At 40.0% G+C, this 21,247-nt stretch overlaps 2 pseudogenes across 2 annotated transcripts; both read left to right on the plus strand.

Moving 5' to 3' along the window:
- Positions 1 to 14,013: 14,013 nt before the first annotated feature.
- On the plus strand, positions 14,014 to 14,829 carry LOC308415817 (Y-box-binding protein 3-like; annotated as a pseudogene). Its single transcript has one exon. The product of its transcript is annotated as a Y-box-binding protein 3-like (transcript).
- Positions 14,830 to 19,302: 4,473 nt separating this feature from the next.
- LOC308414798 (proteasome subunit beta type-3-like) lies at positions 19,303 to 19,973 on the plus strand (annotated as a pseudogene). The gene has a single exon. The product of its transcript is annotated as a proteasome subunit beta type-3-like (transcript).
- The last annotated feature ends 1,274 nt before the right edge of the window (positions 19,974 to 21,247 follow it).

Raw genomic sequence — 21,247 nt, forward strand, 5'->3', positions numbered from 1 at the left:
AGATTTGAAGTTCTTGTCATACAGATATTTCACTTGCTTAGATAGGGTCACACCAAGGTATTTCATAGTTTGTGACTATTGTGAAGGGTGTCATTTCATTAATTTCTTTCTCAGGCTGTTTATCCTTTGAGTAGAGGAAGGCTACTGATTTGTTTGGGTTAATTTTATATCCAGCTACATTGCTGAACTTGTTTATCAACTGTATAAGTTCTCTGGTGAAATTTTTGGGGTCACTTAAGTATCCTATCATGTCATCGCAAATAGTGATATTTTTACTTCCTCCTTTCTGATTTTTATTGCTTTGACTTCTTTTTGCTGTCTAATTACTCTGGCTAGGCCTTCCAGTACTATATTGATTAGGTACGGGGAGAGTGGGCAGCCTGTCTAGTCCCTGAGTTTAGCAATATTGCTTCAAGTTTCTCCTCATTTAGTTTGATGTTGGCTACTGGTTGCCCGTATATTGCTTTTACTATGTTTAAGTATGGGCCTTGAATGGCTGATCTTTCCAAGATTTTTAAAATGAAAGAGTGTTGAATTTTGTCAAATGCTTTCTCAGCATCTAATGAGATGATGTTGTGGTTTTTTTTTTCCCCTTTGAGTTTATTTTTATAGTGGATTACATTGATGGGTTTTTGTATATAAACCATTCATGCATTCCTGATATGAATGAAGCCTACTTGATGATGGTGAATGATCATTTTTATGTGTTCTTGGATTTGGTTTGTAAGAATTTTATTGAGTATTTTTGTATTGATGTTCATGAAGAAAATTGGTCTGAAGTTCTCTTTCTTTGTAGGGTTTTTGTGTGGTTTAGGAATGAGCATAATTGTGGCTTCGAAGAATGAGTTAGTTATGGTTCTTCATGTTTCTACTTTGTGGAAGAGTTTGGAGACTATTGGTATTAGGTCTTCTATGAAGTCGGATAGAATTCTGCACTGAACCCATCTGGTCCTGGGCTATTTTTGGTTGGGAGACTGTTGATGACTCCTTCTATTTCTTTAGGGGTTATGGGACTGTTTAGATGGTTTATCTGATCCTGATTTAATATTGGTACCTTGTATCTGTCTGGAAAGTGTCCATTTCCTTTAGAGTTTCCAATATGTTGAATATAGGCTTTTCTAGTAGGATCTGATGATTTCTTGAATTTCCTCAGTTTCTGTTGTTATGTCTCTCCTTTCATTTCTGATTTTGTTAATTTGGATACTCTCTGTGCCCTCTAGTTAGTCTGGCTAAGGGTTTATCCATCTTGTTGATTTTCTCAAAGAATCAGCTCCTGGTTTTGTTGATTCTTTGTATAGTTCTTTTGTTTCTACTTGATTGATTTCAGCTGTGATTTTGATTATTTACTGCTCACTACTCCTCTAGGGTGTATCTGCTTCTTTTTATTCTAGAGCTTTCAACTGTGCTGTCAAGATGCTAGTGTATACTCTCTCCAGTTTCTTTTGGGAGGCATTCAGAGCCATGAATTTACCTTAGTACTGCTTTCATTGGATCCCATAAGTTAGGGTATGTTGTACCTTCATTTTTGTTAAATTCTAAAGAATTCTTAATTTTTTTATTTCTTCCTTGACTGTGTTAGCACTGAGTAGAGCATTGTTCATCTTCCATGTGTGTGTGGGCTTTTTGTTATTTATGTTGTTCCTTAAGCCCAGTCTTAGTCCATGGTGATCTGATTGGATACACGGGAGTGTTTCGATTTTCTTATATCTGTTAAGGCCTGTTTTGTGACTATATGGTCATGTAAGGGGCCGCAGCCAACGCCCTGCAGGTCTCCGGGGCTGTGATTCAGCTAAAACTGACAAACAACCTAAAAGCACATGCGTGAAGAGCAAGGTGGGCCAGAGTCACCGCCCATCCCGGGGCGTAATCATCAGACCACCAGCGAGCAGCCAATCAGGTAGAGACATGCTTCCCCCACCTCCCTCAGGGGTATAAAACTGGGTGCTTTTCTGCCCTTCGGCGTCTTCCTCCATTAAAGTTTTGCTGCAGAAGGATCCTTGTGTACCATGTCTGTTCTTGCCGGCGAGACGGTGGCGCGGGACATGGTCAATTTTTGTAAAAGGTACCATGAGGTGCTGAAAAGAAGGTATATTCTTTTGTTTTAGAAATAAATGTTGTATAGATGTCTTTTAATTTCGATGGTTTCATAACCTCTGTTAGTTTCACAGTGTCTCTGTTCAGTTTCTACTTCCATGATGTGCCCATTGATAAGAGAGGGGTGTTGAAGTCTCCCACTATTATTGTGTGTGGTGCAATATATGCTTTTAACTTTAGTAGAGTCTCTTTTATGAATGTGGGTGTCTTTGTATTTGGAACATAGATGTTTGGGATTGAGAGTTCATCTTGATAGATTTTTTTTCCCTGTAATGAGTAAAAAATGTCCTTCCTTATCTTTTTTGATAACTTGTGGTTGAAAATCTATTTTATTCGATATTAGAATGTTTACCCACCTTGTTTCTTGGGACAATTTGCTTAGAAAATTTTTCCCAGCCTTTTACTCTGAGGTAGTGTCTGTCTTTGTCGCTGAGATGGATCCTGTTTACTTATCCAGTCTGATAGTCCATATCTTTTTATTAGAGAATTAAGTCCATTGATTTTAAGAGATATTAATGATAGTGATGGTTGTTTCTTAATATGTTTGTGTGCTTTTATTATTTTGGTTTTCTTGCAAGAAGATTATTTTCTTGCTTTTCCTAGGGTGACGTTTTCCTCCTTGTGTTGGCGTTTTTCATCTATGATCCTTTGTAGGGCTAGGTTTGTGTATATTGTATAAATTTTGTTTTGTCCTGAAATATCTTGATTTCTCCATCCATGGTAATTGAGAATTTTGGTGGATATAGTAGGATGTGCTGACACTTCTGTTCTCTTAGGGTCTATATGAAATCTGTCCAAGATCTTCTAGCTTTCATAGTCTCTGTTGAGAAGTATGATCAGTCTGCTTTCATATGTTACTTGTCCTTTTGTACTTACTGCTTTTAGTATTCTTTCACTTTGCTGAACATTTGGTGTTTTGACTATTATATGTCGGAAGGAGTTTCTTTTCTGGTCCAATCTATTTGGAATTCTGTTACTTTCTTGTATATTCACGGTCATCTCCTTCTTAAGGTTAGGGAAGTTTTCTTCTATAATTTTGTTGAAGATATTTGCTGGGCCTTTTAGCTCAGAGTCTTTGCTCTCTTCTACACCTATTATCCTTAGGTTTGATCTCCTTATTGTGTCCTGGATATCATGGATGTCTTGGGTTAGGAGCATTTTGATTTTTGCATTTTCTCTGATTGTTGTGTCAATGTTTTCTATGGTGTCTTCTGCCCCTGAGATTTTCTCTTCCATCTCTTGTATTCTGTTGGAGATGCTTACATATATGACTCCTGATTTTGTTCTTAGGTTTTCTATCTCCAGGGTTGTCTCTTTTTGTGATTTCTTTATTGTTTCTATTTCCATTTTCAATTCCTTCACCTGTTTGGTTGTGTTTTCCTGTAGCTCTTTAAGTGTTTCTTCTTTAAGGGCTTCTACTTGTTTACATGTATGTATTAGTCAGGGTTTCTATTCCTGCACTAAACATCAGGACCAAGAAGCAAGTTGGGGAGGAAAGGGTTTATTCAGCTTAAATTTCCACATTGCTGTTCATCACCAAAGAAATTGAGGACTGGAACCTAAGCGGTTCAGGAAGCAGGAGCTGATGCAGAGGCCATGGAGGGATGTCACTTACTGGCTTGCTTCCCCTGGCTTGCTCAGTCTGATTTCTTATAGAACCCTGGTCTACCAGCCCAGGGATGGCACCACCCACAATGGGCTGGGTCAAGGATGGCTCCACCCACAATGGGCTGGACCCTCCCCCCTTGATCACTAGTTGAGAAAATACCTTACAGCTGGATCTCATGGAGGCTTTTCCCCAACTGAGGCTCCTTTCTCTGTGATAACTCCAGCTTGTGTCAATTGACACAAAACCAGCCAGTACAGTGTGTTCACCTGTAATCCTTTAAGGGAGTTATTCATGTGCTTCTCAGGGACTTCCATCATCATCATGAAGTATGATTTTAAGTCCATATCTTATTTTTCTGGTATGTTGGGAAATTCACTACTTGCTGTGCTGGGAGAACTGGGTTCTAATGTTGCCAGGTTGTCTTGGTTTCCATTGCTTAGGTTCTTGGGTTTGCCTCTTGCCATCTTGTTATCTGCAGTGTTAGGTGATCTTGTTGTCTCTGACTGGAGCTTGCCTCTCCTGTGGGTCTGAGGGCCTGTGGACTCAGGAGTTAGATTGCTCCTGGGTGTTTGTCTCTTTGTGGCTAGGCAGTGAGTTCTAATGGTGGTGACTCGGCTCTGTCTCTGGCCAGAACAGAAACGTTCCCAGACCATGCTACCTGAGCCCTGAGAGTCAGTGGGGGCAGGGCGTTAGTGGGGAGCTCACCTGTTTGCTCAGAGGGAGAGCATTTCTGAGGCTCTTCTAGATGTTCAGCAGTCTGTGGGAAGGCCCTGAGTCCTTATGGCAGTCCCATTCATTCTTTATAGCCTACACCTCTCAGGTGATTTTTATGGTCCTCTCACTCTTCTGTTTTACAGGAGAGAAGCAAGCTAGAATCACCCCCATCTTTCCCTGAAACTTCCTTCTTTTCGTGGTGCATCTGGAATCATGTACCTCACGTTCTTTCCTCCTCCCTGACTACAATCTTGCAGAAGCAGCCCAGGCTTCCTTGCCACCAGGGTGCCAGGCTTTCTACCATTCCATCAGAGGTGTCTCTGCTACAACAATCACCATCTCTTCTCACTTCTCTCCAGTGCAGTCCTTTGATTCTGTTTCTTTCTGCCTCCTGCCTCCTATTTCTCAGTAGAAGTGTCTCTGCCCATGCTTAAATCATTCTCTCCCACTGCCATGGAGCAAATGTATTTGGTCATCTCAGAACAAACATGTTGGGAATGTCTTAAAATTTACCTGGAGGAGTATCAGAAGAAACTGTAGCAGGTCAAAATCAGAACTGTTCCTTTTAAGGTTTGGGTTAAAGATATAATCAACTACTTTATAATTGATAAAAATGTTTATGACCCAGTACTCTTCTTCTAAATTACAGGGCTAATATTGGGGGCCCAGAGTAGTCTTGAAGCTTGGGGATTGAGATGAAGAAGAACCTTATTAATATGGCCATGAGCTTTTACCTAAATGCTTAAGTCAAGAAACTTATAAACTGACATATGGGCAAGACGATTTTCACACTGACTGAGCCATGTCACTGAATTCATTTGGTGGTCCTCGGTACAAAGCTGGGGCATCCCCAGGGCCGTTTGAGTAACCCCAGAAGATAGGAAAGACAATCTATTGTCATTATTACTTTGAAGGGTATGACCTATAATAATCAAATTTAGAAAGTGATACAATTATTACCCATCTTCAGAGTATAGAGCACAGACCTAAGAACATGCAAGATGATCTTGCTGGGAAGTAGGCTCATGAATAGAGCTGAGGGATGTTTGTATCTTGATGGGTCTTGTTAAGACTCTGAAATCATTAATCCTGGGACCTTTGTATATGCTTTATGTTTGTTCCTTAACTATGCTGTTTATGCCTTAGCACTGACTATATTCTTTGCATGTACTTAGTATGGTATAAAATCAGACTGGCTTGGTCAAGAGATATTCTTTTTAGTATCTCAAAATTAAATATGATAGTTGTTGACATTCTCTTAATTTATGTTATATCACATGATAAAGAAATTGAGGAAAGAAAACACAAATGTCTTTACAAATACACCCTTAATAATACACAATAGAAACATTCATGTCAACAATAACCCTCATTTCTGGCTTTAGCTGGTATTTATAACTACCTTCCTCAACTACCCATTCTGTGTTTCCTCTACCCTCTGCAAGCACCTCAGTAGGTCTTAGCTTTGAGGAGTGACCCATTCCTTTTTTCCTCATGGGTTTGTGCCCTTTATCATCCTGACTGGATTAAACTGTTGTAGTTTCCCACTGACTTTAATCACAGGTAGCACCAAGAGACACTTTAAAGCTTCTCCTACACTCCATACATAATTCTTCATACTCCGTTGTGGTGAAGCAATCCAATTTCCCTGTGGCAATCTAGATCAGTCGCCCCTCCTAACATTGTTATTTCTGTCTTAGCCTGTTGGTTTAAAGGCAGTAGAAGCCCAAAGTGGCCAGGGGAAGTCTGAGCTTTCAGTTTAAATGAATGTTTGTTGAGATTCCTCACAGGAATGCTTCCTCATCTGGAACCAAACTTTCTAGAACAGCAGAACATAAGGTTGTAGGAACAGAACGCAGAAAATTTCCCAGTGAGTCATTAAGAGTGACAATGATTGGAACTATTTACTTTTCCACCCCTTGATTTCTGGAACTGTGAATCTTGGTTATGGGAAAAACTGATTCAAAGATATATACCTCCTTCTGGAGTACCCGCCTGCCCTAGCCTCCTAGCTAGTGTTGCCTAATTGGCACTGGAACTGTATCTTCAAAATGCCATTCCATCTTTCTATCAGACCAGCTGCTTCTGGATAGTAGGGGACATGGTAAGACAAGTGAATTCTATGATCATGGGCCCAAAGTCATATTTTTCTGGCTGTGAAGTTCATTGTTCAGAAGCAATACTTTTATTATATGATGGTGGATAAGGCATTCTATAAGTCCATGGATGGTGGTTTTTGGAAGAAGCATTATCTGCAAGAAAGGCAATTCCATAATGAGAATTAGTACCTATACCAGCAATGATAAAACATTATACTTTCCAAGGAAGAAGTGGTCCAATCACTCCTATTAACAGATCTGGCACATAGCAGCAGCTATAGCCAGGTCAGCCTTGATGACTGTAAGTCTATGTTGCCAAGCCCATTCAGAACACTCATCTCTGCTACCGTGGCCTCTTTGCTTATGGGCCCATTGGGCAATGACAGGCATGGCTGGGGAAAGAGGCTGGCTGTCCATAGAATGGGCCATTCTATCTACTTGATTATTGAACCACTATTCGTTAATATCTGTTAACATAAATGGACTCAACTCCCTAATAAAAAGATGTAGGATATCAGACTGGATACATAAACAGAATCCAGCATTTTGCTGCATACATGAAACTCATCTCAGAGACAAAGACAGACACTATCTCAGAATAAAAGGTTGGGAAATAACCTAAGCAAATGGCCCCAAGAAGCAAGCTGGAGTGGCCATTCTTATATCGAATAAAGTAAATTTCCAACCAAAAGTTATCAAAAAAGATAAGGAAGGACACATTATACTCATTACAGGGAAAATTTGTCAGGAGGAACTCTCAATCCTTAACATACATGCTCCAAATACAAGAGCACCCATATTTATAAAAGAAACCCTACTAAAGCTCAAAAAATACTTTGTACTCCACACAATAATAGTGGGAGAACTCAACACCTCATCAATGGACAGATCATGGAAACAGAAACTGAACAAGGATGCAGTGAAACTAGCAGAGGTTATGAACCAACTGGAATTAATAATCTACAGAACATTTCATCCTAAAACAAAAGAATATACCTTCTTCTCAGCACCTTATGGCACGTTCTCCAAAACTGACCATATAATCGGTCACAAAACAAGCCTCAATAGATATAAGAAGATTGAAATATTCCCATGCATCCTATCAGATCACCATGGTCTAAGGTTGGTCTCTAATAACAACAAAGACAACAAAAAGCTCATATACACTTGGAAACTAAACAATGCTCTATTAAACAATAGCATGGTCAAAGAAGAAATAAAGAAAGATATTAAGGATTTTCTAGAATTTAATGAAAATGAAAACACAGCATAACCAAACCTATGGGATGCAAAGAAAACAGCACTGAGAGGAAAACTGATAGCTCTGAGTGCTTCCAAAAAGAAAATGGAGAGAGCATACACTAGCAACTTCACATCACAGTTGAAAGCTCTAGAACAAAAGAAAGCAGATACACCTAAGAGGAGTAGACTGCAAGAAATAATCAAACTCAGAGCAGAAATTGACCAAATAGAAACAAAAAGAACCATTCAAAGAATCAACAAAACCAAGAGCTGGTTCTTTGAGAAAATTTACAAGATTGATAAAATCTTAGCCAGACTAACTAGAGGGCAAAGAGAGAGTATCCAAATTAACAAAATCAGAAAGGAAAGTGGAGACATAACAACTGAAACTGAGGAAATTCAAGAAATCATAAGATCCTACTACAAAAGCCTATACTCAACAAAACTGGAAAATCTGGAGGTAATGGGTGAATTCCTAGACAGATACGAGAAAATAAAGTTAAACCAGTACCATGTAAACCATCTAAATAATCCCATAACACATAAAGAAATAGAAGCAGTTATCAAAAACCTCCCAACCAAAAAAAGCCCAAGTCCCGATAAGTTCAGTGCAGAATTCCATCAGATTTTTATTGGCGACCTAATACCAATACTCTCCAAACTATTCCACAAAATAGAATCAGATGGAACACTACCTAACTCATTTTTGAGGCCACAATAACCCTCATTCCTAAACCACACAAACACCCTACAAACAAAGAGAACTTCAGACCAATCTCACTTATGAATATTGATGCAAAAATACTCAACAAAATCCTTGCAAACCGAATCCAAGAACACATCAAAATGATCATTCACCATGATCAAGTAGGCTTCAACCCTGGGATACAGAGATGGTTTAATATACAAAAATCCATCAAGGTAATCCACCATATAAACAAACTCAAAGAAAAAAAAAAACATAGTCATCTCACTAGATGCTGAGAAAGCATTTGACAAAATTCAACACCCCTTCATGTTAAAAGTCTTGGAAAGAACAGGAATCCAAGGCCCATACCTAAACATAATAAAAGCAATATACAGCAAACCAATAGCCAACATCAAACTTAACAGTGAGAAACGTGAAGCAATCCCACTAAAATCAGGCACTAGACAAGGCTGCCCACTCTCCCCCTACCTATTCGACATAGTGCTGGAAGTCCTGGCTGGAGCAATTAGACAGCAAAAGGAAATCAAAGGGATACAAATTGGAAAAGAAGAAGTAAAAACATCACTGTTTGCAGATGACATGATAGTGTACGTAAATGACCCCAAAAATTCCACCAGAGAACTTCTACAGCTGATAAATAAGTTCAGCAAAGTGACTGAATATAAAATTAACTCAAACAAATCAGTAGCATAGCCTTCTTCTACTCAAAGGACAAACATGCTGAGAAAGAAATTAGGGAAAAGAAACCCTTGACAATAGTCACAAACAATATGAAATACTTTGGTGTGACTCTAACTAAGCAAGTGAAGGACCTGTATGACAAGAACTTCAAATCTCTAAAGAAAGAAATCGAGGAAGACCTCAGAAAATGGAAAGATCTCCCATGCTCAGGGATTAGAAGGATCAACATTGTAAAAATGGCCATATTACCAAAAGCAATCTACAGATTCAATGCAATCCCCATCAAAATTCCAGCCCAATTCTTCATAGAGTTATAAAGAGAAATGTGCAATTTCATCTGGAATAACAAAAGATCTAGAATAGTGAAATCCATCCTCAACAACAAGAAAACATCTGTGGGAATCACTATCCCTGACCTCAAGCTATATTACAAGGCAATTGTGGTAAAAACTGCATGGTACTGGTACAGAGATAGGCACGTGGATCAATAGAATAGAATAGAAGTTCCAGAAATGAGCCTCATTGACTTTTGAAAATGGAGTTGTAAACATTCAATGGAAAAAGGTCAGCCTATTCAACAAATGGTGTTGGTCTAACTGGCACTTAGCATGCAGAAGAATGAAAATAGATCCTTTCTTATCTCCCTGTACAAAGCTCAAGTGCAAGTGGATCAAAGATCTCCACATTAAACCAGGTAAACTGAAACTATTAGAAGAGAAACTAGGGAAAACCTTAGAACACATAGGCACAGGGGAAAATTTCCTGAACAGAACACCAATGGCTCATGCTCTAAGGTCAAAGATTGACAAATGGGACTTAATGAGATTGCAGAGTTTCTGTAAGGCTAAGGACACTGTCAAGGAAACAAAACGGCAGCCAACAGATTGGGAAAAGATCTTTACCAATCCCACATCTGATGGAGGCCTAATATCCAAGGTATACAAAGAATTCAAGAAGTTAGACACCAGAGAATCAAACAACCCTATTAAAAATGGGATACAGAGCTAAACAAAAGTTCTCAATTGAGGAATATCGAATGGCTGAGAAGCATCTAAGGAAGTGCTCGACATCCTTAGCCATCAGGGAAATGCAAATCAAAACAACCCTGAGATTCCACCTCACACCAGTCAGAATGGCTAAGATCAAAAATTCAGATGACAGCAGATGCTGGCAAGGATGTGGAGAAAGAGGAACACTTCTCCACTGTTGGTGGGGTTGTAAACTGGTACAACCACTCTGGAAATCAGTCTGGCAGTTCCTCAGGAAATTGGACACAGTACTACCTGAAGACCCAGTTATTCATCTTCTGGGCATATACCCCAGAGATGCTCCAACATACAACAAAGACACATGCACCACAATGTTTATAGCAGCTCTATTTATAATAGCCAGAAGCTGGAAAGAACCCAGATGTCCTTCAGTAGATGAATAGATACAAAAATTGTGGTACATTTACACAATGGAGTACTACTCAGCTATCAGAAACAATGACTTTATGAAATTCTTAAGAAAATAGATGCATCTAGAGAATATCATCCTGAGTGAGATAACCCAGTCACAAAAGAACAGACATAATATGCAGTCACTGATAATTGGATACTAACCGCAGAAAGCTCTGAGCACCCCAGAAACAACTCACAGACTGTGTGAAGTTCAAGAAAAACAAAGGCCAAAAAAAAAAGAAAAGAAAAGAAAAAAAGAAAAATCATTCATTATGCTTAATCTTTACACACCAAGAAAACTTTGACTATTTCCAGGTTACATGTTGCTTTACATGTACTTTATGCTCATTGTAACTAGTAAGATTTTAAGGCATACTATCAAACCTTTAAAAAAATCAAGTACTGACAAAAATGTATTCATATACTTTCATGTAAAAATATTTTAAAACTGTACATTTATCTTTGTTTTTAAAAATAAAGTTGTTCAATTAAAAAATAATAATAATAAGATAAAATAAAATAAATAAAAAGTATAAAAAATAAAAAGGTATACTGCTGGCCTTGCTAACTAAAAGCAAATTGCTTCTGGTGATTTTTGTGGACAGATACAGAGAAATGGCATTTTCTAGATCAATAGGTGCATACCATGTTACAAGAGATTCATTAATTTGTTCAAGTAAGGACACTAGATCTGGTACAGGAGCTATAATCAGAGTTATTGAGTTTCCATTGTCATTCTCCGTGATCCACTGTCTCCCGCAGTATCCACACAGGAGATTTAAAGGGAGATGTGGGAACCACCACCCCTGCATCTTTCAAGTCCTTGATGGTGGCACTAATTTCTGGAATTCCTCTGGGGATGCATTACTATTTTTGATTCACTATTTTTTTTTTTTTTTTTTGGAAGAGGTAACTCTAAAGGCTTCCATTTAGCCTTTCCAACCAAATAGCCCTCAGGGAACAAAGATGTAAATTCTGCCAACTTCTAAATATATCTATCCCAATTATACATTCTGGGGAAATACCACAAGATGAGTTCAACAACCCAAATGAACCAACTGTGAGTTGGACTTCAGCCAAAGCTCCAGTAATCAATCACTTGCCCTCCATAAGCCCCTACATGAATGGGAGGAACATTATAGTTCCTGGGGTCTCCTAAAATCAGCATCAATTCAGAGCCAGTATTTAATAGCCCCCAGAAAGTCTGATTATTACTTTTCCCAAAGTGTACAGTTCCCACAGTGTAAAGGGCTGTAGGCCCCTCTGAGGAAAGACTTAGGGAAAGCTAATTGTAAAGCATTTAGGTATTTTACCAAGGTCCTTCCTTTGGGGAACTTGGCCATCCCTTCATTCAGAGAAGTTCTGGGTCTTCACAGTATTTCTAAGTCTGGAAACTGATACATGGGCTGAAATAACCCTTTTGGCACAAACCAATGAAGCCCCCTTTTTTTTATTTCTTTGGGAAGTTTTCTACTTATACAGATCAAACACAATGCAGTAGGCTTCATATCCATTTCATCACTGGAAACACCATGATTGATAAGCCAGTACCAAAGGTCAGTACAAGTCATACCACTATAAAATTCACTTTGTCCGAGCAGGCCATTGTGCATCAGGCCATTATGGACATTGCTTTGTCTATGCTGACCATAAGAATAACAATGAACACATTGTCTATACTGAGCCAGTGCTGCCACCTGGCCTCTGCTACTTTGGAGCTCAGTTAAACCCACTGGGTTTAATTTACCCAACTGAGCAGTAGCATCTCCAACCCTAAGGAAAAAAGGACAACAAAGTACTGCAGGCATGTTCGTTTGTGTGTGTGTGTGTGTGTGTGTGTGTCTTTTGGATAGTTCTTCATATCTTTGCAGACATGTTTTTGTACACAGTGTAGTTTACCCTTGGGTTATTCAAATGTTGATTTCTCTGCTCTCATATCTTGTTTCAATCTACACGACATTGCAATGCTTATATCAAGAATCTTCTGCCTCAAGTTTGTATAAATAGTTCTTCCCATTTATTCTCTGCCTTGTCAATAAACACTGATCACCTACCTAATGGCTAAGCAAAACGGAGAATAGGGTAGGACATCTGCCAGCCAGAAGGAGAGGGGGAGATTCATATCAGCTGCTGGATGGAAGAATTGGAGCCACAAAGAATGGGTCAGGAGAAACAGATCTATAATAATATCCAAGTACCATGGAATGGGGCTGCGATTAGCATAGGAGGTAAAGGAAGATCATTTAACTGCTCAGCTATTGAAGTGTAGCTTTAAATAAATCTCAAGTTCTCAGTGTAGTTACTGTGGAATAATAGAAGGTAAAGAAATACAGCTGCCTGATTAACTCATTGTTTAATATAAATTTATACTTATATTAAAGAGAATTCTTTTTTAACTTTCATATACTTAATTGATTTTAATTATTCCAATAGTCACATAACTTAAGCACAATTTTAATTAATATTCCAACATTAACTGAGCACAAGAAAGAAAGATTCTGTAATCTTTTAAGTAGCCATCAATCTCACTGCAGTTACGAAGGATTTTTTTTTCCTTTCAAAATATAATTTTTCTTTTGTTACAACACACTCATTGACAACCATTGTGATACTGTGTTAAGTCTGGGAATAAAGAGAATCGAGACTCTTTAAATCTAAAGCACAGCTTCCTTTTTTAATGAAACCCTCAGATCCTTCCTTTTCCACAAGTCCTCTAGCCTCGTTCGGCAGGACACTAATAGTAGGTCAGTCCTGTTAAGTCCCTAAGAAACTTAATAATCAAGGACAATTTTTCTTGGGCATGGGATGTTCTTCTAACTTTAACAAAGCTCTTGAATGTGCTGGTGCCTCTCTCGCTATTTTCTGTCTTACAGGGTTAGCGACGGCCTCCCTGTTATGGAGGATTAGGCATTATTACCGTGCACAAACTCTAGGAATGCAATTTCCCTGAGCCTTACAACTTCTTCATCAACACTAAGCCAAGGAATAGCAAGTATCTCCAACTCCTTTTCAGTAAACCATTTTTTGATAATGCTTCAGCCAACCATTCAAACATATATTTATACCTTTCTTAACTGTGTAAGCTTTCATACTGAACTCAGAATCTCCTCTCAATAAACTGGACCTGATCCAGTTTAATGTTCCTTCTGCCATTATCCCACACCCTGAACATTCCCCCTCATGTTCCTAGATTCTGCGTGATTAGTTTGCTAATTAAGCAAATGGCTTAATGCCTCAGTAAGCTTTAGAAGTGTAGCGTACCATCTACAGAGGTACAGATGTAGGGGGCCATCTTCAGAGCTGGGAGACCCAGCGAGAGCCCCCCTCGAGCTGCAGCCTCCTCGAAAGCAAGCTGGCTGCCGCGACCACCACCGCGCTAACTGCCCCCAACCGACTCCGAGGTGCCCGGAGTGAAGAGTCAGCATGAGTGAGGGGGCCGAGGCCACCACCCGCAGCACCACGCTCCTGAAAGCCTTGGCCGACCTGCCTGCCCGCCCGCCCCCCCCCCCCGCCAGGCTGCTCGTGGGGAGCCCTTGGAGGAGACACTACCCCGGGCCCGCCCAGGTGTCATCAGGCCCCACCGGAAGTGAGCACGCGGAGAAGAAAGTTGCCACCACCAAAGCCCCTGGCACTGTCAAATGGTTCAATGTCAGAAATGGATATGGATTTTTAAAGCAAAATGACACCAAAGAATATGTGTTTGTACACCAGACTGCCATCAAGAAAAATCCATGCAAGTATCTGCGCAGTGTCGGGGAGGGAGAACTGTAGTCTGATGTGGTTGAAGGAGAAAGGGGTGATGAAGCAGCAAATGTGACTGGCCAAGACGGAGCTTCTGTAGAAGGGAGTCGCCATGCTGCTGGTCAGCGCTGACACAGATGCAGCTATTATTTATGGCAGGGGCTGGGGACTCCCACAATGCTGGTAAGATTTGAGAGATAAAGGATGGAGTCCCCGAGGGAGCACAGCTTCAGGTTCATCGGAATCCCACTTATCGACCAAGGTTCTGCAGGGGACCTGCTCGCCCACGACCTGCTGAGGAGAGGCTGAAGATAAAGAAAACCCACAAGCGGCCAAAGGTCCAAACCAGCCGTCTGCCCGCTGTGGATTCCGACGCCCCTACAACTACAGGCACTACCCCGTCCCCTCAACACTGTTTCACAAGATGGCAAAGAGACCAAGGCAGGTAAAGCACCAACTGAGAACCCCACTCCAGCCACCGAAGCAAATCTGTATTAGTCAGAGTTCTCTAAAGTAATAGAACTTACAGAATGGATCTTTCTATATAAAAAGGGGATGTGTGATTTATAGGAAAGTCCAAGAATCCAGTAGTTGTTCAGTCCATGAGGCTGAATGTCTCCGTTGGTTTCCAGTACACATCAAAATCTCAAAAAAGCAGGCTCTAATGAGTGAAGGCCTGGACTTCCTAAGAAGAGCAAAAGCAAGTTGACAAGAGAGAGCTTCCTTCTTCCATTTCCTTCATGTAGGCTGCCAGAAACAGATGTGGTCTTCTAAGATCTTTAATATGGACCACATATAAAGACCCTCTCACCTCAAAGTTCTAGATTAGAAATGGGTCTTCCACCAAGAGTCAACTAACCTGGACCTTGGGGCTCCCAGAAACTGAACCATCAACCAAAGAGCAAGCATGCACTAGACCTAGATTCTCCTGCACACGTGTAGCAGAAACTAACCTTGGGTTTCATACAGGTCCCCCAACAACTGGAGTAGGCTGTCCCTGAATGTGTGTCAGCCTGTGAATTCCCCTCCCCTAACTGTGCAGGTTTGTCTGGCCTCAGTGAGAGAAGATACACCCTTTTATCTAGTGATTTGATGAGCTGGGGGTGAGGAGTGATAGCCATGGGAGGAGCTCCCCCTTCTCAGAGGAAAAGGGGTTGGGGGGGGAATCTGTGTGAGGGGGTACTGGAAAGAAGGGGAGGCTGATATTGGGATGTAAAGCAATTTAAAAAATAAATTTAAAAAATGGGTCTTTCCACTTCAAATGACTTAATAAAAAAAAAAAGAATCCTTAACTGGTCTGCCCAGTCATTTGTGTTTCAGTTGATTCCAGATACAGTCAAATTAACAATGAAGAATAGCCACATCAAGTTTACTCAGTTCTAACACTTAGGCATGTAACCTTAATCAGACACTGGCCTACATTTTCACTTGGAACAAACCAAAACTGGCAGAACAACCTTGTATGGCAGGCCTACAACTGAGAGCTTCTGTTTATACTCCACAAAATGCCCTCAAGTCCTGCCCACAATATAGAGCATATACATGCTCTGCTCACTGCCCTTGCACACTGTCTTAGTTAGGGTTTTACTGTTGTGAACAGACACCATGACCAATGCATCTCTTATAAAAAATAACATTTATTTGGAGTTGGTTTACAGGTTTAGTCAAGCAGGCAGAGCTGAGAGTTTTACATCTTTATCTGAAGGCTGCTAACAGAATACTGACTTCCAGGCAGCTAGGAGGAGGGTCTTAAAGCCCACACCCACAGTGACAGACCTACTGCAACAAGTGCCACTCCCTGACCCAATCATGCACAAACCATCACACACACTCCACCCACCACATAAAGGCTAACCAACCACAAACAACCTCCCATAGAAAAATGCACTTTCCCCGTGCCCTAGCAACTGTGTGCAAAACTCTGAGGTCTCACTCTTCATATGGAGCATGTTTCCCGTCCACCTCAGTCCTCTACCCCACTTGCTCTTCACCTTTGTGTGAAAATTAACCCAGTGTTCTTAAGAGAGAGGCTCCTGAATTGTCCATTAGTTGAGGCTGTATGTAGGGAGCTCTAGTGTGTCCGTCTGGATCATGCTAGAGGAGAATGGAAGCAGTACCAGCATGTTCTAAGCCTGGGGAGCACGTCCCATTTGAAGCTGAACTCAGTGGCTGTCAACAAGGACGCAGACTTCAAACTCACAAATGGAATGTAAGGCAGGAGCTAAGCCTCAAGGGTTGTAGGCAACTACACAGATGCAACCCTAATATAGAATGTCAAGTAAGCTCAGGAATGGAAAATTCCTAAAAGTAGGCGGAAGACTTTCGGTGACATCTCAGATAAAGCAGTAGTCACTGAAAAGGGAAGGGATGTAATTATGCTCTGTGGCACTTTTGTCATTGCTGCAAGACTAGGAGGAGTAAGGTCTTTTATGTAGTGAAATTTTGTCTGTGTTCAGTTAACAAGGCTTTTTTCCTCTTACCTGAAGCTGGCTTTCATTTTTTCTATCATAGAGATTTTTAATTTTTAAAAGTCTTACGCTTCCCACACACAAATATACTTTCTGGCCAAGCACCAAAATCTCAGCTATAGTTCATAAACATTATGGTGTGGAATTCAGAGTTCTGTCATCTTATAGGCTCCACTAAAGAGAGTTTGAAGAACATAATCTGTAGTTAGACAACTGCAGATTTATTATTTAATACTTTAAGTATGAGAACCAGTGTCTGCATAGTTATATATGAACATGAGTACAGGTGCCAGGAGTGCCAAAGGCCTTGGGACTGGATTACAGGCAGTTGTGAGCAGACATGGGTGTGTTAGCATGTTAAATTTTATACTTGGTCCCCCTTCTAAGACCTTCTTCATTTCCCCTAAAAAAGATCTATGTTTAAAACTAAATTAGTAAAATTCTCAGCTCATATTCTTTTTGTTGATGTTAGTACACACAACTTTTAATTTTGAATTATTTCGGTTACTTTAAAAAGCAATCTTAAGGTAAATTCAAAAGTAAAACTCTTTTTAGTTTTTTAAAGACCTGGTTTGAGCTATCCCATGCCCCAAATGCCACATCAGTGAATCTTTAGGATAAGCCCCTCTCTATTTACAGTGGTTTCTCAAAAGTACCATGGGATATTACATAGAAGTGCTCACTAATTTAGCACCAATGAAATATTCTACACATTGTAATAAAGACTTGTATAGATACATGCATGACGGACCTTTACCCCAGAACAGTTTATACCTTGAGGATATTTTGATGACTGGGTGATTACCTATGTAAAACAGTTATTTCTCAAATGTTCAAGTCTTTTTAAGTGTTCCTTTTGTTTCCGCTTGTCAGTTGAAACAGCTATTTCTTGAATTCTTCTCTTCTCCACACTTTATTATATGCAGCTACAAGCAGCAAAGTGATACTTTTGTATTTTTCTCTCAGAAATCTCCTAAGTCAGATCCAAAAGTTCAATTGACATTTTTTTCCCTATAGTTTGGGTGTTTTCCCACACTAAATAATGTGAGCTACATTTTACTTAGTTTTCCTCATTCTGGTCTCCATCTGATGCCCAGGACCAAAGCCAATGTCACATTATGGTGAGATATAATATCCTTTTATGTATATTACAACAAACCAATCCAATATGCGGCTGTTTAAATAGAGGTTATTTATCTCACAATGCCAGTTTGGCTGGAATAACTGATCTGGCTGTTCTGAGCAGGATGGTCTTGGTTGGATAGAACTAGAAATCTAATAAGGCCTCATTTCTATGTCTAACAGTTGGCAAGCCATTTGGCCGAGTAGATATCAGCTGAGTTTGCTTGCTCTGCTCTGTGTGGTTTTCTTAATCTCCCAGTTGGATGGTCTGAGACTTTTCACACAGAAGTCTCAGGATACCAAAGAGCAGCTAGAAGGATTAACCCTTGAGACAGGCTCCTTTTAAAATCTCTTTCATAAGGTCCTCTGGCCAAAGCCAGTTGTAGTTAAATTCAAAAGTCAAGGAGCAGAGAGAAACTACTTCTTAACAAAAATATAACACCATAAAAGGGCATTCATAATAAGTGCCTAGATGAGAAACACAGGGTAGAAAAGATAATAAGGAGAGATTGATTCATGGGAACAACATCTCTGATACACTAAAGAAATAAGTTCTGATGTTCAATTACACAAAGAGTAATTGCAGTGAGCAATACGACATTACGTTCAAATAGTTCAAAATAGCCACAGAAAATTATTTTGAGTCATTTCATCATGCAAAATTAATAAGTATAGATAATGTTAAATAATTTGAGCTCATCAATACACATATAAAAACACACCAAAATATCAAATTAAAATCAAAGACATTTGCTCTTCTGTTCAATAAAAAGAGAAACCTAGGAGAGAACATTATACACACACATCTGTGGCTACTGTACTTCTACCAAGTGAAAGAAGACTATTATTCCATGTTCAGCAGAATGAGTAACAGAATCATTTTTTGTGTATATACATAACATCCAAATGACTTTTGAATTATGGATACACTTGAAAGAAATATTTAGTTGCAAAAAATATGATAGACACATTCTAATTTTGAAAAGGAACAGCATATTTCACCACAAAACTCTACAGAACTGAGTTACACATCAAATACATTATTTTATCATTCATTTTGCTGTTTTGATTATTTACATTCTTTAAGAAAAAGAAGAGAAATTATGCAAGTTTTAATAAAGATATATTTTATGAATACACTGTTGCTGTCTTCAGACACACCAGAAGAGGGCATCAGATCCCATTACAGATGGTTGTGAGCCACCATGTGGTTGCTGGGATTTGAACTCAGGACCTCTGGAAGAGCAGTCAGTGCTCTTAACTGCTGAGCCATTTCTCCAGCCCCCCATAATTTCTTTCTAAAAAAGAATTTAATAACAATTTGCTTTGTAATACTTCCTATAGAAAGACATTTCTTAAAGTATCAAACTAGGGACTCGGCAAGAGCATTGGCCCTGAGAGAGCCAGAGTCAGTTTGTGGGCAGCGCAGTGAAGATCGGGCTCCCACTACTGCACAATCATGTCTATTATGTCCTATAATGGAGGGGCCGTCATGGCCATGAAGGGAAAGAAGTGTGTGGCCATCACTGCTGACAAGCGTTTCAGGATCCAGGCCCAGATGGTGACCAAAGACCATGGGTGACATGCTCTACATAGTGGCCTACCTGGCCACTGACATCCAGACAGTTGCCTAGCGTCTCAAGTTCCGACTGAACCTGTTTGAGCTGAGGGAAAGCCGGCAGATCAAGCCTTACACCCTCATGAGCATGGTGGCCAACCTCGTGTATGAGAAGCAGTCATACTGTTTGGTCCCTACTACACAGAGCCTGTTATTGCTGGCTTGGGCCCAAAGACCTTTAGGTCCTTCACTTGCTCTCTGGACTTCATCAGCTGTCCCATGGTGACTAATGATTTTTTGCTCCGAACAAATGTATAGGATGTGTGAGTCTCTCTGAGAGCCCAACATGGACCCAGAACACTTGTTTGAAACCATTTCTCAGCCATCCTGACTGCTGTGAATCCAGATACCATATCGGGCATGGGGGCGCCATTGTCCACATCATCAAAAAAGACAAGATGATCACTAGGACGCTGAAGGCCCGGATGGACTAACCTGCATTATGGATGAAATAGTCTGTGCTTCCGTCTCCCTTTTGTTGTTTTTATTTTTAATGAAATTGACTTTCTTTAAAATAAATAACTTATCAAACTAACATTTTCCAAGATAAATTCTGCTTTGTGAGGCCATGCAAATAAATAAAAAAATTCCCCCTTTCCAATGTATTATTAAAGGGTCTTTTCAAAACAACTTTTCTTATCTCAAGTGAGAAAGATGGATGTTTTCTATGTGGTACTTAGACAAAGTCTGCCTTAGATGAATCTGTACACTTCGATTTGACTTCTAACATAAGGCTGTCTTGTTTTCATGAAGCAGGATTACCTTCAGGTATGAATACTTCTATGTATACTAAGAACTGATTTCTGAGTAAAACCCTTTCCACATTCACTACATTTATAGGGTTTATCCCCCGTGTGAACTGTCTGGTGCTTATTGAAATTAGACCTGTCAGTGAAGGCCTTCCCACATTCTGCACATATATATGGTTTCTCTCCTGTGTGGATTCGCTGGTGTACTTTGAGATGTGGTTTCTTGAAGAAGGATTTCTCACAGTCAGGACATTTATAAGGCTTTTCCATAGTGTGGATTTTCTGGTGTGCAGTTAACTGTGACTCCTGGATAAAGGCCCTCCCACAGCTGGCACAAACATGGGACTTTTCCCCAGTATGAATGGTCTGGTGCTTATTGAAATTTGACCTGTCAGCGAAGGCCTTCCCACATTCAGCACATATGTAAGATTTCTCTCCAGTGTGAGACTTTTGGTGAGTATTGAGGTTTGACCTGTTTGTGAAAGCCTTCCCACACTCAGTGCATATGTAGGGTTTCTCTCCCGTGTGAATTCGCTTATGCATCTTAAGTTGGGACGTAGAAGGGAAGGATTTTCCACAGTCACTGCATTCATAAGGCTTTTCTCCAGTATGAACTCTTTGATGTGCAAACAAGTGTGCCTTCTGTATGAAAGCCTGTCCACATTTAGTACACACATAAGACCTCTCTCCTGTGTGAATTCTCTGATGCATTCGGAGTGTTGACTTTTGGGTAAAGGCTTTCCCACACTCATTGCATTTGTGATGTCTGTCCCCAGTGTGGATTTTCTGGTGTATGTTGAGGGCTGAACTCAAGGAGAAGCCTTTCCCACATTCACTACATGAATAGAGTTTTTCTCCAGAATGGGTTGCTTGATGCCTAAATAGAGATGTCAACTGGAAAAATGATTTTCCACACTCACTGCACGTGTACAGTTTTTCTCTAGTGTGGGTTTTCTCAT

Source organism: Micromys minutus (genome assembly GCF_963924665.1).
Source record: "Micromys minutus genome assembly, chromosome: X".
NCBI classification, from domain to species: Eukaryota; Metazoa; Chordata; class Mammalia; order Rodentia; family Muridae; genus Micromys; species Micromys minutus.